This window comes from Pieris napi, chromosome 17, assembly GCF_905475465.1.
Source record: "Pieris napi chromosome 17, ilPieNapi1.2, whole genome shotgun sequence".
In the NCBI taxonomy this organism is placed as follows: domain Eukaryota; kingdom Metazoa; phylum Arthropoda; class Insecta; order Lepidoptera; family Pieridae; genus Pieris; species Pieris napi.
Window position 1 is genome coordinate 10,501,727 of NC_062250.1, and position 15,436 is coordinate 10,517,162.

The 15,436-nt window shown below is 30.3% G+C and overlaps 1 long non-coding RNA gene across 1 annotated transcript; it reads left to right on the forward strand.

The window, feature by feature from the left end:
* The first annotated feature begins 1,729 nt into the window (after positions 1 to 1,729).
* LOC125058030 lies at positions 1,730 to 4,989 on the forward strand. The gene is made up of 2 exons (XR_007118307.1): positions 1,730 to 2,371; positions 3,218 to 4,989. It is a non-coding gene; the product is annotated as an uncharacterized LOC125058030 (long non-coding RNA).
* Positions 4,990 to 15,436: the final 10,447 nt, after the last annotated feature.

Sequence of the window (15,436 nt, forward strand, 5' to 3'; positions counted from 1 at the left end):
CTGTGCTATTGCGTAGGAAGTGTGGGACTGTGCTGTTTTAGGTTATCTAAATTTTTTACCAACTATAACCCGTCGGCCCTGTCTTGTCGTATATCGTATATCGATGAAAATCAAAACTTCCCAGCTGAAGTCCTTCATACCTACCTAACATAAATGGAAGAAAATGAATCCTATACGAGTGTTCGAAATACATAATTTTATAATATTTGATGAGGGTGATCCCAAATATTTTTACTCGGCCGATCCTCATATGTTTTTATTAGTCTTTGTTGAGATTTACTCGAGTTACGTTAGATGTATATATAGTTTTTGATAATTATAATTGATAATATGTAGTTACGTCCACTAATTAGAATTTTATAGTGAGTGTTTAGTGCGTGCTTAAGAAACGTTCTGGTAGGGAGACATTATGGCGAGGTATGTACTCGGGATTTTGCTATGAGTTATGCATCGACGGCCACCGAACCTGTCCTGTAAAACATATAACGTTATTTATTTTAAAGCTGTTACATTACATATTTTTATAATACTTACCGTCGGTTTAGTTGAAATAAATTGAATCATTATTATAAGATACTAGCAGACCGGCCAAGCGCGTTGCTGTGGCTAAGGTTTTTCTTATATTACATAGTAGTAAACTATTCAAGGGAGACGGTAGGAGAACACTAGTCATGGGGACCACCATGCTTTATTGGTTGTTATGCCGTTGAATTGTAGCTTATGTGAAACGTTGGTACTTTCAACACAGCGCCATCTGTTAGAATTGTGACTGTTCAATAATAAACAAATATTTTGCAATAAAATAATATAAATTGAAATGTAAGCTATCCTATCTTTTAAGTTAGATCAAACTGCACACGGTGTGCAAAACATTTGATATCGGTTCGGTAGTCAGGAGTCGATAGTGGACAAACAACGTGACACGTAATTTATATATTAAGATTTACGACAGATTACACAAGTAATTAGTTTAATTTTGTCTCATATTTTAACAATTTTTTTTTTTTTAGAGGTTATTTGGTGAGTTGAATATTTTAATAAAGTTTTATTTTTACAGACTACTTTATTATAAATGTTTTACCATTTATTTTTTTTAATTATTAGGCAACTTGAATATTAAAATAAGATACATTTAATTAATTTATTATTTTTAGAAGTTCCAAGCCGATTTAATACTATAATAAGTTTCTTACAGAACTAATTTATTTTTTATAATAATAATTTTACCATTTTTTTTAGAGGTTCTTTGGTGAGTTGAATATTTTAATAAAGTTTTATTTTTATAGACTACTTTATTATAAATGTTTTACCATTTTTGAAATTATTAGGCAACTTGAATATTATAATAAGATACATTTAATTAATTTATTATTTTTAGAAGTTCCAAGCCGATTTAATACTATAATAAGTTTCTTACAGAACTAATTTATTTTTTATAATAATAATTTTACCATTTTTTTTAGAGGTTCTTTGGTGAGTTGAATATTTTAATAAAGTTTTATTTTTACAGACTACTTTATTATAAATGTTTTACCATTTTTGAAATTATTTGGCAAGTTGAATATTATAATAAGTTACATTTAATTAATTTATTATTTTTAGAAGTTTCAAGTCTGTTTAATATTATAATATTTTTACAGAACTAATTATTTCAATTTTTTTTTTATATATATATTTTATACCATTTTTAGAAATTATTTAGTGACTGTTATTATAATAAGGTTTTTACATATATAATTTATACTTTAAAATAATTATTCATTTTTAGAAGTTCAGTTAGTTTAATATTAAGGTATTTACAAAAGTAATAAATTTTACAATAATTTTCGCCATTTATCGTAGAAGGTTAGTTTAATATCATATTATGACTTTGTTATACGAAAATTCAATTGAAACGTATTGTTTGAAGTATATTTTATTGGTAATTAAAGCTTAAATGTTTTATATATATAATCAATACAAACAATATTTTTTTTTTTTATTACTACGTTGAATAATATTCTAAACTATCTTAAATATATGTATTAATAAAAAAAATTATTTGATTTTATAGAGTGTCTTTGTTACTTAGAATCGACGCCAATCCTTATAGATTAAGATGGCTGGAGTAATAATGTACAATGTTTTTCTTTTGTGTAACGATTGTTTCCAGTATGACTAGACCCAATAAGAATCCAGGGTTTTAGTCCTGAGTTACGAAGTCGTTTTAGGGACGAGGCATATAGAAGTCGAACCTTATGGTTGTTTCATTGGTGAGACTAAAGCAGCTTGCTTTCCAATGCAGTAGGTGCAGGCTATAGGGCAGTCGTAAGTTAAACTTACCACGAAGCTGCAGCAGATCGAGTGGCTACGCAGGCGTTGCCACTACAAAGTAAGGTGACGCAAAATAATATCGGTGTACGGTCTAAATGATAGTTTACGTATATCTCACGAAAAGGCTACAAATTTAAGTCCGTGGCGAGACAATTAGTAGATCGTTAGTCCAAACATAGAAGATATTTCTTAAAATCGATTGGACAAATGTAGCGTTACTTCAAAGAAAGATTCAGAACAAATTTGATGTCTAGAATCTCAAGAGGAAACGAAAATGTTTTGAGTGTCAAATGATGAGTTTAACATTGATTGTTTTTCAGTTTCATAGGTATTGAAGTAGTAATAAAATGCTTCGGTCTATTTTTTCTTCTCTACCTTTCGTTTATACCGCAGGTATTAATAGTTATGAATTTGATGTTGATTGCTTAATGCGATATTGTGATAATGGCAGCCGACATTGGCGCCATTTGGCGCTTTGACATGGTGAAATGAATTTAATAAGAATGATAACAGTAAAAGCGCTATTACTGTTGAATAGTCGTTAATTTGTTAATATATTAATGATTAACGTTAATAAGGAAATGGAATGAAACTATAGATACTTATTTGTTGAGGGATTCTTCAAATAATTTTTAGGGATTGGTTTTAAAACTTGTACAGGAATTAAGATAAAGCTAAGCGACAATTATATTACCCGTAATACGGCCTTACAGAGTATCAAACTGGGAACGGAAAAATAAAAAACCAGAACTGAAGGACTGGTAATTTGTGCACTGTCCTAGGCTGTGCATTTTGCCCGTTAAAATAGAATTGATTTTGCTTTGATTTTTCTAGATCTTAACATGAGAACAACAAACGAGCCCTCTACCGCGAATCGATAATAATCAATTGGATAATATTTCAGTCATGGGTGTTGTATTACACAGGGCCTCGCATCGGGGTACTATTAGAAAGCTGATGGTATTTCTGGTTTTAAGTGAGAGCAAGGGTAGCAAAGATGAAAAAGATGACCTGGTAAGATGACTCTATAGGACAACGACACAGTAAGACTGTATATTATGAGGTATTAATATTATTATATTTTTTTTGCTGCTTAGAGATTTAAAATATATAAGAAGCAAGCATTCGCAAGTTTAGGTTTTAAGGAGGAATTAGTAATCCTCCCGTAGTCAATTTTACATGCACCATGTTAAATGGGAGCATTCAAAGTTGGCATTGCTGATAAAGAAGTTTGATTTACTTCAAATGAGTAAGACTCTGCTGAATGTTAACATACTGCAGAGCCTAGTCTTTCATGACATTTCTTTTGCGGTAATTCACTTTGGGTATATTACAAAGGGTTGCTTTTTGATACAGCATCAAACAGACATAAGTCTCAATTTCATTAACAAATCTGAAACTTCGATGTCACGTCATGTCGACAATTTAACTTGCTTGCTAAGGCTGTTGTTCTTTTTGTGTACTGTGGCTATGTGCTTAGAAATTCAAAATTACATATGACCTTTTAACATATTATGTATTCCCTACAAACCAATCAATACTTGGTTAGTTTTTTTTTTTATTTTATTTTTGTTATTGGTCTTAATAATGGATATGAAATACTTTCATTATGTCTGATGATAAAATATCTTAAAACAGAATTGATTAAATGTTGTAATGAAATTTAATAATGTAAGAAAATTATTGTATCATCTTGATCGGTTACCAATGAGGTTGTATTTGACAAAGTAATGTCAAATTATTTGATAAAGTAATTTCACATTTAATTCATCTCCAGAAGTGATAGTATCCTAAAAAAAGTGATGGCTTAATATAATAAGTAAGTTTTGAGTGCGTTGAAATATGTTGATGAAAAATAATACTCTAAAGAAGTAGGGTTGTAGTAGTAATAGTTCAAGTATTTGTTGTGCTTTCGATAAGTATTTTTTCTGAAGTCTGCACGAAAATCTGCAGCGTTTTTGTCAAAGAAAAGAGGGAGAGAGCGATTGAGACTTGAACACCGATGGTGTTTTTAATACATATCAATATCATTATTATTTTATTATGGGAAAAAAAATTACCATTTTTTTTTTGTTGGTTTGGACCTTTTGCTAAGACCCAGTTGGCTATTTTACAAAATGTGGACATTAGTTAGCAATTATGATAGTAATTTCTTATATTATTGAACTAATTTAACTAATTTTAGCTCTGGTTTTTAATTAGCCTTGGTATCATTTAATAATATAGAAAGACTGGGAAAATTAAATTATGGGATTTGGTCAGCTTAATTACTCAATAATTAATCTACAAAGAAGTTTCACTTTTGACATGTGTACCTTGTACTTACGCACTATTTATTCGTATAATTGACATAGACTAGAATATTTATTTATTTATTTAGTTAATAAGCTTACGACATCACACACAGTACTAAATCTACTAATTATTTTACAAAATCTTACATCTTAAATGTGTGACAATTAATGTAAACATAAGTTTTACAAAAAAATATATAAATTATAAAGTACAATTAAAACATATACGAATATCAATTTCACATGATAAATTCACTATTGTGAATATAAAGAGATCATAATGGACTTAGTTTGGTAAAACTTTATTGTGATCTTAAAAGATCACAGTAGTTTCAGTTATGTAGGACTTTATTGTGAATATAAAGATATCTCAAAGGATTTAGTTATGTAAACTTTATTGTGAATATTAAGAGATCACAATAGATATAGTTATATAAACTTTATTGTGAATATGGGTAGTTTACATAACTAAATCTAATATCACAATGCATTTAGTTATGTAAACTTTATTTTGAAAATAAAAATATCACAATAGATATAGTTATATAAACTTTATTGTGAATATTAAGAGATCACAATAGATATAGTTATATAAACTTTATTGTGAATATTAAGAGATCACAATATATATAGTAATGTAAACTTTATTGTAAATATAAAGAGATCACAATAGATTTAGTCATATAAACTTTATTGTGAATATTAAGAGATCACAATGCATTTAGTTATGTTAACTTTATTTGTGAATTTTAAAGATCACAATGCATAAAAAGATCACAATACATTTAGTTACGTAAACTTTATTTTAAATGTAAAGAGATAAAACAGATTTACTTATGTAAACTTTATTGTGAATTTAATGAGATCACAATGCATTTAGTTATGTATACTTTATTTTAAATGTAAAGAGATAAAACTGATTTACTTATGTAAACTTTATTGTGAATTTAATGAGATCACAATACATTTAGTTACGTAAACTTTATTTTAAATGTAAATAGATAAAACAGATTTACTTATGTAAACTTTATTGTGAATTTAATGAGATCACAATGCATTTAGTTATGTTAACTTTATTGTGAATTTTAAAGATCACAATGCATAAAAAGATCACAATACATTTAGTTACGTAAACTTTATTTTAAATGTAAAGAGATAAAACAGATTTACTTATGTAAACTTTATTGTGAATTTAATGAGATCACAATGCATTTAGTTATGTATACTTTATTTTAAATGTAAAGAGATAAAACTGATTTACTTATGTAAACTTTATTGTGAATTTAATGAGATCACAATACATTTAGTTACGTAAACTTTATTTTAAATGTAAATAGATAAAACAGATTTACTTATGTAAACTTTATTGTGAATTTAATGAGATCACAATGCATTTAGTTATGTAAACTTTATTGTGAATATAAAGAGATCATAATACATTTCGTAATATAAACTTTATTTTAAATGCAAAGAGATAAAACAGATTTACTTATGTAAACTTTATTGTGAATTTAAAAAGATCACAATGCATTTAGTTATGTTAACTTTATTTTAAATGTAAAGAGATAAAACAGATTTATTTATGTAAACTTTATTGTGAATAAAAAGAGATCACAAAACAGATTCAGTTATGTAAACTTTATGGTGAATTTAAAGAGACCACAATGCATTTAGTGATGTGAACTTTAATGTAAAATATATTGTAAATATAAAGAGATCTCAAAAGATTTAGTTATGTATGTATGTAAGACTATTGTGAATGTAAAGAGGTCACAGTAGATTTGGATGTGTCCGACTATTGTGAATGTAAAGAGGTCACAGTAGATTGGATATATAAGTAATAAGACTATTGTGAATGTGAAGAGGTCACAGTAGGTTTTAGATATTATGTAAGACTATTGTGAATGTAAAGAGGTCACAGTAGACTATTGTGAATATGAAGAGGTCACAGTAGATATGATATGATAAGACTATTGTTAATTATTGATGACTTGATATTTTAAAAGAGTACCGAGAGTTTTTTTTACGCCGGCTTTTTCTCTCGGCCTACACCCCATGTCTTCTTTGCCGATGAATAGGGATTTCTACCGATACATATTTAATGACGTGAAATAGGTGATACCTGTATCTTTTATTCCATTATAAATAAACATAAATTAAATTTAGGTTCAATTTAACTAAAGAGATGTAATTCAAGAATGAAAGTTAAAAGATACATAGAATTAATTTTGTTTCTGTTTTGAGTTGTAATTTACAAAGCATTGTTTTTGTTTTTCTTTTTTTTGCGAGACGCAAACATTGTCAGGAAAGGCCGACTGTTAGCTTTTATTATTTATTTAATAATATTCTAAATAATTTATGAAACATATTCTTTTGCTACAAGTGCGCATGTGCAATAATTACTCATTTGACTCGTTCGGTTATTTACGAATTGTTACGAATTGACTCGAATAACTGCCCGAAGTGGGAAGGTCGAGTCAGAGTGGGGACTAAAGGATAAAACAGCTTGTAGCACATGCGCACAGGCAATTCCTTTGTTCAAGTTGGTGTTTATACATTTTAAGTAGGGTCAGTGTGTGAAATATAGTAAATCAAGTCATCATTGGAGTGTTTAATTTCCTACCCTAAGAACCAGATCAACTAGCCCTAACACAATAAAATAACGATTCTAAATTAACATTCACTGCCAGTTCTCTGAAGAACTAGTAATTTGTTCGCCCTCTGTTTTTAATCCCGTTTTTTTACAAAATGTTTATAAGTAGCCATAGTAATAATTATAAACAGATATAAATAACACTTATAGATAAAGTTAATAAAACAGCACATAGATAATAATATATAATAGATAACGCCAACAACGCCAAATCACAACGTACAAGAAAAAGCATAAAATCACGAAATATACAGATCTTGAAAATGAAATTAAAAGGATTTGGACAAAGAAAGTATCTCTTTCTCCACCACCAAAATAATTCCAAAATAGTCAACAATCAAATTGTTGGACCTACCGAAATCTATTTATATCATCCTTCAAAGAGCTATATTAAATACGGAATATTAACACGCAAATTTCTACAAGATAGAACCCAAGAAAAAACTGTGTTCACTTGACTTATGCCCGTGTGCAATAGTGTACCAGGATCGATTGACTCAATCATGGGCTAAAGTAAACAGTTAACTAACAATACTGCTGGCAGTCGATGGACAATTATTATTACTTAATATACTAAACTGTTTGAAAACTTGAAGAGCGTATAAATTTCCTGTATAATAACGCAATGTAACGTCATTCTGAAGAAAGATACACGCAGTTACATTTTACGCACGTTTTCATATGAATTCGTCCTAAACAGGTTTTTTTATATGACACAATTAATTATTGGGTTTGGTTGAAATCTCAAATCTTTATTTCTTCAAAAAAAACTTAGCAATCGGCTTAATGCGGGCAAACATAATAAATATAACATTATTGTAATTGTACTATTTAAAAAAATTAATTCTAAAAGAAATCTTTTTTGGATCTTAGTGACATATTGCGTCTGTTTCTTTGATCGGTTTTATTCAATCTGTGCCACACGTCTACAATTTTCTGTGCCCATGATACAGATTTTGTAAGGTGATAACCTAATGGCAAAGCGTGAATATCTTCACGTGGACCCACACTACACATATAATAAACAATTCACTTTTTATTTTTCAGTTAGGTATTCGTTTAACCGACTTGTAATGAAGTCGCATTGGTTTGCTTGGACAGAATCCTATATGTTTTTGACATAATATGGGAGAAGTGCTTAGTGTACCTCGACTGCGAATACCACTATATTCTTGGCACTTACACGACCGGAGTGTGTATTTCTTAAAGAAACTATTTCATACTATATACACAAACATGACAATGAGAACGTAATAATAAACATGTTTAATTTAGGTTAGTTATTACTAATCAGTTACAAATTGCATCTGTTTGATAGTTTTTATTTAATCTGTGCCATACGTCAACAATTTTCTGCGCCCATGATTCAGATTATATTATAAGGTTGTCTCCACGCTTTTCCATTAGACCAACATTTATATAATAAACAATTCGCTCTTTATTTTTCTATTATTTATGTATAGTATTGTTAATATTTATTAGTACGAGTTGGTAAAATTTACGATAATGTCCGAAACGAGTATCGCATTTCACATATTGGAACAAACGCGTGGGCCGAGCGTAATAAACGTATAAATGAATAAGGTTATAAGGAAGCTGGTTTCTATGACTTCTGAGGCTTTATTAAACACTTAAGGTAACGTTCATAGATTTGAAATGTATTGAAACACTCTTTTTGTCACGTTTATATTTATTCGAGTACTGTGTAACTAACGTCAAAGTTCGCGCGGAATTTTTGACAGCTGACATATGACACAATTACTATAGACACAAAGTGAAGCTTTTACAAGCAGAAAATACGTTAAAAATTATTTGTTGTAGTATTGCTTTATAGTTTTACGAAATAAATTTGAAAGAAAGAAAGAAAAAACATTATCCATCTCCACTAACTGACTCTGTCTATGGCTCTCTTTCTCCATTCGTTTCCTGCTACCGCTTCTATTTCTTCTATCCACCTTTTTTTGGGCGACCTCTTCTTCTTCCTCTTGGTCCTTTCTATACAATTGTCTTTAAAGTCTACCTTTTTATCTGTGTGCAGATACCCAAATTTAACGTTATATACAATAAATAACACTTAAAATCACTATAGACGAACCTATATCAGGACCGTTTATATATCCTCATCTGTGATTAAAAGCCTCTTTAGAATGACAGTCGTAATCGGCGGCGCCAATAATGACTTATTGGAATATTTTGCATCGTATAAATGTTTATGATGCATTAATAGCAAGATTAATGCTTGAATCGGCTTGGTTTAATCAACTTCGATTCTCGATAAATATTTTTAAAGGAAATGTTTTCAGTTAGGTACGCGTTTTAACCGCCTTGTAATACATAACGTAACGTATAAGCATATGTTTTTGACATATATGTGGGCTGAAAAGTTCGTAGACTGACACATAGATGGCGCTACTAGTATTAAATTAATACGATTTTTAGTTAGCCCTAACCTTCAAAAGCCACGTGTAAAAATTTGACAACTGTCGTACTATTACTTTGTGTGATATATATAGTATTTTGTGTGAAGGAACTTTTATTTGATTGAAAAAATTGATAAAAAGGAATTTCGAGTGTTAATAAAGCTTTGCTTTTTCATGAATAGAAAATTATGATAGGGATTTTAGGGATGATTGAAAGTTAGGAGTCGTGTACTAGTGTTATACCTCGACTTCGCATTTATTTAAGTTAATTCATACTGTACACAAAGCTAACATTGAAAATGAATGCATAACAATAAACATGTTTTTTTTTATAACAGTGGGCAAGTGGGCAGGAAGCTCATCTGATGATAAGTGATATTACCCATGGACACTTTCTATGCCAGAGGGATCGCAAGTGCGTTGCCAACCTTTTAAGAATTGGTAGGCTCTTAAAGAAACCTAAGTCATAGTTTAGGTTATATATTGTTCATATATTTATTTAAACATTTATAACTAATATAAAATTACTATTGTTCTATTCTTTCCTCCAGTATAAAACCATTTTGGGTAAGCCTTCAGAACTTTCGATTTGAAACTAATCTTAGCTTCTTCTAGTATAACCTCAAATTTCTATCCACAGCCAATCTTTTGTTACCTATCTACCTATCTTTGCCCCGGAGACCTGAATTAAAAATAGCCCACTAAAACAGAACAAACATCCTAGAGAAAGTACTTCCTTAAAGGTAAAGGTGCGAGTATATACTTTGAAAAAACATTTCTTTGTGTCATTAAAAGATATGATGAATTCATGCAATAATCAATTATAAATTCTATAATCGGATTATGCATATAAGAAACATGTCGATAGCGGCTTAAATTTCACACTTCACGCCTGCTTAATTTAAATTTAGCCTTTAATTGTTCGATAAAGGTTTTTGAATCCTCTCATGTGTATAGGCAGATGATATGAATACGATTTTCAATTCAAAAGTCAAAAGTAAAAATCATTTATTCATATAGGTAACAAAATGAACACATGAACGTCAAATGATAAATATATGACATTCCAATCTATTATAATATATTTACTGCAAGTTCTCAAATCGAGGGCGTAGAACGGAAGAGCAGAACTGGCACTCTTTTTATATGATATACTAGCAGACTCGGCCAAGCGTTGCTGTGGCTAAGGTTTTATAAGGTTCTGTTGTACATAGTGGTAAACTCTTCAAGGGAAACGGTAGGAGAACACCAGTCATGGGGACCACCATGCTTTGTTGGTTGCTATGCCATTAAATTGTAGCTTAAGTGAAACGTTGGTAGGTACTTTCAACACAGCGCCATCTGTTAGAATTGTGACTATCAAATAATAAACAAATAATTTGCATTAAAATAATATTGCGGGCATAAATTAAAATGTAAGCTATCCTATCTTTTAAGTTAGATCAAACCGCAAATTTGATTGAAATCGGTTAAGTAGTTTAGGAGTCCATAGCGGACACACAACGTGACACGTGATTTATATATATTAAGATAATGACAGTAATATAGGCGAAATGTTAAATATATTTCAAATATATTTTCAGTTAAACTACGTCTATAGAAATCACGCTATTCGCGTATACCTTATGTTTAAATAAATTCCTTTGCAGTATAATCTCAAAATCCAAGTGAAAGGTCACGCCCACGCTACTAATCTGCTGAACGTGTTCTGTATAATATTCTTGCTTCCCTATAGATTCCAATCAAAGCGTATTCCAAGCTTTTGTCTTTGCTTTTCGTGTTACGTGAATCAAAATTCAATTCCAATGTGAATAACATGAAAGGTGGATTCCATTGTCATGGATCGATTTGTTGCAATGTTCATAGTGGTATATTTATTAAGGCTCATGTGAATAACGCGAGTATGGAAATAATATAATAAAATTTTTTGAAGTTTTGGATGTTATTAGTAATATATATTTTTATTAATCATGACAACCAATATTCAGTATCTATATATATAAAAATGAAACCCGTTTTCCGTTGTCACGACATAACATGAAAACGGCTTGACCGATTTGTCTGATTCTTTTTTATAATATTCCTTGAAGTACGAAGATGGTTCTTACGGAGAGAAAAATTTAAAAAAATTGTGTGAAAAAGTCTAAAAACAACACTTTTCTATATTCCCATACAAAATATTCGTAATAATATTTAAAGGCAATTTGAACTTTAATACCATATCATAAAGTTCAAGTGTTAGTGGAGGGGTTCCGTGAAGGTAAATTTTTATTTTTTGACATAATGTATTTGTTGTCTTATAACTTTCTTTTTTATATCTAAGCTAGACCAGTGTCCCGAATAGCAGAATAAGTATTAAAAAAAAAAAAAAGAATCGACTGTTGGGCGGTACGATGTTCGCCAGGCCAGCTAGTTTACAATATTCGTTGAGCCAGGAAAGCACCAGCTCTGGGGTCACCGGTACTATGTACCAGGCGCATAACTGGCAGTAAATGTAAAATTAGAAGCATTCCATATATTTATCATTTGACGTTCATAAGTGTTCATTTTGTTACCTATGTGAATTAATGATTTTTGAATTGATTATGTTAAGTATTAATATTTGATTATATACAGCGGTTATTGTTTGTAAATGTAAGTAAAATCTAAAAATATATTTTCAAAAGAATACGGTCTGATTCATGAATGAAGCTTAAAGTATAAAATCAATCAACTCACTATTTTAAATACCTGGGGTTCAAGTGCACAGGCGCTAATTAAATACATATTTAAATTAGCGCTTGGTAAATAGTACAGAACAGATGACCCCAGAGCTGGTGCTTTCCTCGCTCAACGAATAAGTATCGCAATACAGCGAGGAAATGCTGCCAGCGTTCAAGGTACAAAACAGGGAAACTTTTTAAATTCGTTTTAATTTTCTATTTATTAATTTTTAATTATTAGGTAAGAAAATTGTACATACTGTTTATTTGTGTGTTGGAATTAAAGATTATTTCAGATTTAAAATACAAAACTAAATATTAAAACGTATTATTATTTATATCCGTAGTATATTCACAACCCTTTTTTAGGAAGTCAATATAAATGAACATATAATATATATGAAAAAAGGAAATTGGCGTGGATGCACTGGTGCCTTTTAAGAATCAACAGAGAACATTGAGAGTGTATATGGGCGCAGCATCACTTAACATCTTACATCAGATGAGCCACCTGCCCGTTTGCCCCTTGTTCATGCCCATTGCCCATGCCATTGTTTGCCCATTTTTAAAAAGCCATAGCTGCCTACAGCGTAGACAATAGTGGCATATCAAATATCTAAATAGGTACTTCTTAATAAATTTGCGTGAATTTAGCCAGCCTTGCGTTTCTATTTTATAAATAAAAGCAAATGCTTTAGAATTAAATGTTAAATCAACAAGGAAGTTGCTTCTCAACCAATTTCTATTTAAAACATGGAACAGCATTAAATCTCCACGGCCTAAAATCAATCAAGCGGCAACAGCTAAGTCCAAACACGATTTATTGTCAAACAAATCCGTTCGTAATTCTTAATACGTTTTCCGTTTGGCTTAACATCACTCAAGTACGTTTCCTTTAAATTATCAACGCTTACTTAACGCCAGGTGTGTTCAACTAGGTATAAATTAAATCTATATTAATTTTAATTTTTAATATAATTCTTTTAATATTACTCTTCTCTTCCGTTCTACGCCCTTGATTTGAGAACTGGCAGTAAATGTAAAATTAGAAGCATTTCATATATATCTTTTGAGGTTTATAAGTGTACATTTTGTTACCTATTTGAATAAATGATTTTTGTATTGAATTATGTTAATAATATTTGATTATTTACAGCCGTTATTGTTTGTATAAGTAAATGTTAGTAAAATCGAATAAATAATTATTAAAAGTTCCTGGCATTTGAGTCATACATTTCTCTAATAACGCGGTCTGATTCAAGATGTAGCATACATCTATTTCTATACTAATACTAGTAAACTATACTAAACTAAGGTTATAACTTAAATTATAGATATAGATGGAGGAAAGAGGAAAATAATAGATTTTGAACTTTTAAATAATGTTTATATCTTACGTCTATAAAATATACCATATTATATCTATAACATAGAATTAATCGTACCTTTCTGGGCCTTTGAACTTGAAGTGACCATATGTATAATTAGAAGTTCATTGTAATTATTATCACATACAAAATGTTTGCACGTGTATGTTTATGTTTTATTAATCGATTCATTAATAAAACATAACTAATTTTCACATTATAATAAAGAAAATACTATTTTGTTCCTATTTTAGTTTTGTCTAATTAACTTTATGTATTTTCTTTTTACACTTATTGCTTGCCTTATCTAATTTAATTTATTTTATTTTTCCCTTTTCACAGTGGTTGTCTAGAGATCGCTCGAAAGCGATAAGCCGTCAGTTGCCCTCCTTTTCATGTTAAAATGTTTTTGCAACGAAGTATTAATAAATAAAATAAATACATTTTTGAACAGGAATCTCTTAAGGGACCAAGAGTTTGTGCGCACTAGTACTTATAAGCTCCTTTCTTGCGCCACTCAAGTAATTGCAGACGCCGGAGTAGATCACTTCCACGCTCGGCTATATCGTAAATTTGTAGCGCATTTTCTAAGGGATATGGCCGGTTGAATTGATATTTTTTCTTGTATAATATACATTTATTGGTATATCTTTTTGAATTACCTCCACTACACGCAATACTCGTCGAGCGAGTCTGTATATCTTGCCGAAGCCGCGTACAAATTATTTGAAAAAGTCTATTAAGTATGAGGGTGTGCAATTATTTAATCAATAACCGTCTAAAAATTGGTAATACAAGCGTGTTTAACCAATTCAAAAGATATATATCAGAATGAGCCTTTTTTTAAAATTTATTTTTTAATATGAGGTGAAAATGCGCTAACGCAGGCCCGCATCAAGGATGTCGAGCTTGACGCGGGGACTGTGGGGCTGGGTCTACACTCAAATCCCTCTGCTATTCAGAGGGGTAGCGAGACCCCACCCACTAAAAACACCTCAGCCCTTCACACACCCTTAATATGGGCCCTCGGGGTTCGCTAGGCATTCTACCCAAGGGACCCGGGCTATCAGAATGAGCCTAGTAGACTAAGATTGGGGCGGCTGATCTCGTTCGTATATACATAGTAAGTTTCTCATGTAAATAAAAATAACTTCTTTTTGTAATGAAAAATAAAGTTCTTTAAACATTTGAATATGGTACTGCAACTGAATAGTCTTAGCCTATAGCTTCAGCTAGCCCTTCTCAACCCTGATACGGTGCATTTGAAAGTGCACAAATATTTCCCTAACACTGGCTCGCACGCTGATGAAATACAACGAAATCGGCATGTATAAGGGTCCGTACAGACTATGTAACATATTATATAACTTGTGTTTTATAACACGTCCACATTATGTAACCTTGTTATTCAACATTATAACATAAAACAATACTGTACACATTAGAATAACAATGCAATATAACAATGTTATATAACCATTTTAAATAACAAAAGAAAAACAAAAAAACGTAGATGCTGGGTTCGTCCTAGCATACATATCAACAACATGTTATTATAACATGTTTTATAACATTCAGTATAACATGTTGTATAACATGTTATGTTATATAGTCTGTACGCACCTTTAGACAAAAAAATAGATGGCTTGTAAGGCAGAGAAGGCTGTCTTTTTGCCTATTAAAGAAA